Below are 3971 nucleotides of genomic sequence, written 5' to 3'. Positions count from 1 at the left end.
AGCCACTCCTGTGGCACAGCAATGCTGAAGCTGTTGCTGTTGCATACTGCACATTGTCCAGGAATGTGCTTGGGTTCTACTGCAGCGAGAGTAGTAACAGTAGGATGCTTCCTTCTCCTGTTTGCTGCTGAGTTGTTGCTGGTGGAGATGAGTGGAAGCATTTAACTTGGCCACAATTAAGCTAATACACTGAGGATGCAAAATGGTGTAGATGGAGTGGCCTTAAAACGCCTGTGAACTAACAGCAGAGAGCATTTGATAGTGGCACATCTGCCTCTGCTCTGCAAATTTTGTCCCTCTATGTCTCTTCCCTGAGATCAACGAGTCTTAGATGTGGATGAAGAAAGAGCAAGGTAGCATTGAAGGCAGGAGGGCATAGGTGTCATGCAGCAATGTCCCGCTAGAAGGCAATGGTGCCTACGTAACAAGCTTCCGCTCTCTGTTCTGAGGTGAGGCAGCAGGGATAAAGCTTAGAGAAGGAGGATGGTCTTTAGGGTGAGGGAGGAAAGAGCGGGTCTAAAATACCTAGCCCTTTGAGTCTCTAGGAGCTTGCTGCTGACAGAAGGACAAGTGTGGAACAGGGCAAGGTCATAGAAAATGTGGGATATCCTACCATCTGTTGGGCTTGCTTGCAAACTGGGGGCTACCTCCACTGTCTACGCCTAAAGGGGCTCTGATGCCCTTGGAAGGAAGTAGGGGACAGGCCCTCTCAGTCTGATTCAGCTAAGGGCCAAGGAGAACAGTGTGGCAGCTTCCTGCCTATTTCACTTTCATGGCTGGTCCTTGTTTCTCTTCTAAAACCACAGCGTAATGCTTTTCCCCCACTTGCCATTTTAAAAAGTCTTACCTTTCAGTTATGTCCTCTCTCAAATGAGAACAAGTACGCAAGGGGAAATGGGGAAAAGAAAGGGAAAAAAGAATAAGAAGGAAAAGGGAGCAAGGAAGACACAGGGGAAGAAAGAGTGTGTCTGCAAGAAAGAGGAGAGAGCCAGTAGGGCTCCTCAGCTAGTGGCTAAAAGCCCAGTATAAACTGGGACTGCATTCACACCAGTGTGTGAAACTGTGAGTCAGACACATTCCTCCATGCAGTGGCCAAGGCAACTCTCCAGTGGTTGGTTTAGGGGGGCAGAGCCCACCCGTCCAGAGTCTGTCTGAGCTGAGAGAACACAGACTTGGGAGGAGAAATCTACTTGTCCACTGCGTCCACTGGTTTCCGTGAGCACAGTGAACGCTGGTGAAGCAACAAATGAAAAGCTGGTGAAGAGAAGAGATGTTTCGTTCTGGCCGGCAGAGGTTATTTTACAGCTATTGATCTTGAAGGGGAGGGCAGTGTTCCTTTCTCAGCCCTTTGATGGTTAAGGGAAACCACCGGACAGAGCCTGTGATGGACAAGATCAGCATGATGGACTGGGCAGCTGGAGGTGAGGAACAGACTTCTCTGGAGTAGCCTACGTCTGATGAACTCTCACCATTCTTCCCTTTACTTGACTGCTTTCCTGTTAAGCCTAGGCATGTCCCATAGAGTGAGGGGGGAAGCAGGGAGAAGGAACGGGTCTCTGACAGCCTGACTTGCTCGCCCTACCCAAAGATGTCTTATGACCTTTCCTTCATCAGTGCAAGGCCTGGAGAGGATCCTGAGGGTGGCAGCTTCGTGGAGGAAAGCAGTGGCGGGGTTGACGACAGTAGTGTCCTGGGAGGGGACAGCCTAGTCACGGGGCCGCTGGGTGCAGTGCTGCTGATAATGTGCCTCATTGGGATGGTGGGAAACATCTACACGGTGGTGGTGGCCTCTGGCAAGGTGGCAGGACACTCAGTGGGCTCCTTGGGGGTCTACGTGATCAACCTTGCCCTGGCTGACCTCCTGTACCTCTCCACCATCCCCTTCGTGGTCTGCACCTACTTTGCCCATGACTGGTTCTTTGGGGATGTGGGCTGCAGGCTTTTGCTCAGCTTAGACCTCCTCACCATGCATGCCAGCATCTTCCTTCTGACTGCCATGAGCCTGGAGAGGTACTGGGCGGTGGCCAGGCCACTGCAGGCCAGGCAGGCCAGCAACGCTTACCGCAAGCTGGCCAGCGCTGTCCTCTGGCTCCTCTCACTCATGCTTACAGCCCCCATGATGGTGATGACCCAGCTGCGGGAGGGGGATGGCCCCCACAAGCGCATCTGCATCCCCACCTGGACGCCATCAGCCTTCCGTCTCTACCTGACAGTGCTCTTTGCCACCAGCATCCTGGCACCCGGCATGGTGCTGGGCGTTGTCTACACCCGCCTGGCCCGGGCGTACTGGTCCTCTGCCTGGGGCCTGGGGCTGCTGGTGGCCAGCCGGGCCCCTGCCCAACGGCTCTTCTCCAGGATCTCCGCCATTGTGGTGGCCTACTGGGCCTGCTTTCTTCCCTTCTGGGCCTGGCAGCTGGCCTGGCTATATGGAGGTGAGGGGCTGGGCATTGGCCCTGCTGCCCAGGCCTACCTCAACTTCGGTGTCACCTGCTTGGCCTATGGCAACAGCTGCATCAACCCATTTCTCTACACCCTGCTCACCAGTAGCTACCAACGACGCCCTGGCTGCAGCGGGATAGGCATGGCACAGCCCACAGCACCCTCCCGGGCAGCTACAAGGGGCCAGCAGGAGGCCACAGCATCTTCCCGGCTTTTGGAAAGTTGTTGGGGTCTGTGGGGGAAAGCAAGGGGTAAGCAATGCTCCAGGTTGGGAACATCTCCCAGCCTTTGACTGGGGGTGAGTCAAGAAATAAAAGTGCATCACCTTCCATGTCAGCGTGCAACGTTGTTGTGGTGCCTTTCCCTTTGCAAGGCCACTCACTGTCCTCAGCTGGGGGAGGACACTTATCTTTCAGAGCCTGACTCCACCCTCAGCCCTCCCATGCCAGCCTCTACCTTGCGCAAGGCAGGGGAGTGGGTGGAAGGGAGCAGTCAGCCTCGATAGGTCTAAATTATACAGCTGGGAAACCCTCACCTCCTTGCTAGCAACAGGCTGAGCCATAACAAAGTCAGGACAACACTGAGTCACAGATTTCACAGGCCCAGTGAGTCACAGCGAGCAGCCACGCTAGCAGGAGACCTGAATGAGGTTCATCCTCTTGTGGTAAAACTTAATCTCAGCTTTCTTCCCCCACCCTCCACAAAAAATCTTTGAAGAGTCTTTCTAAAAAAAAGACTCCCAGGTGCAATTAAGATACAGAGTGAGATTGCTCTGAAGTACAGCTTCAGGAGATCAGCACATTTGCTCAGCTTTCAAGATCAGTCCAGCAGAGGAAGATGCAAAGCAAGGGCTCCACTACGTGTCCCATCATCATAGCTCATGGAGGGAGCCCTCAGCAGCACCATGTCCCTGCTGTGGCTGAGGAAATCCCCAACTCTCTGCCTACAAAATGTACCCCAGTCTGCAAGACTGTGTCAATGTCACTGCATAAACTGGGCCAGGTCTCTTGCCTTGAGGCCATCTAGCCTAGTATGGCTCACTTCCATACAGCTAAACTCTCTTCTCATTCCCAGAAAAAATGGACTCGTCTATGGGAAGTGTCCGAGCTATGCTATTCCCCAGCCATGCCTATGCACAGGGTGGCAATGTTAGCTGTCCTGTTTACTGTTATAGATATAGCCCTAAAGAGCGGGATGTGATCATCCAGAGCAGACTGGTTTTGGGCAACATGAGGTTTCAAGAGACATCCAGCTGCAGTGCCTCAGGTTGCTAGTATACCACAAGTGTTCCTGCCTCCCAGCTCAAAAGCCCATCTTGAGCCCTTGTCTCCAACCTGTCTCTCCCTTCTCTGCCCCACAATTTCTAGCAGCCAAGCCTCCTTTGCATGGGTACCTGAGACAGAACCTGGCAGAGCCTCATGAATTATGGAGCAAGAACAGGAGGTGCTGCTGCCATAGGAGCAAGTTCCCATAGCTCTGCAACTGCCTAATGGGAAGAATTGGCCCAGCCAGGCCTGCAAGGAGTCCTTATA

At 53.4% G+C, this 3971-nt stretch overlaps 1 pseudogene; it reads left to right on the top strand.

Annotated features, from left to right (window-relative positions):
* The first annotated feature begins 1588 nt into the window (after positions 1-1588).
* On the top strand, positions 1589-2694 carry LOC141958528 (urotensin-2 receptor-like; annotated as a pseudogene).
* The last annotated feature ends 1277 nt before the right edge of the window (positions 2695-3971 follow it).

This window comes from Athene noctua, chromosome 3, assembly GCF_965140245.1.
Source record: "Athene noctua chromosome 3, bAthNoc1.hap1.1, whole genome shotgun sequence".
Lineage (NCBI taxonomy): Eukaryota > Metazoa > Chordata > Aves > Strigiformes > Strigidae > Athene > Athene noctua.
This window is presented reverse-complemented; position numbering and strand designations above follow the sequence as displayed.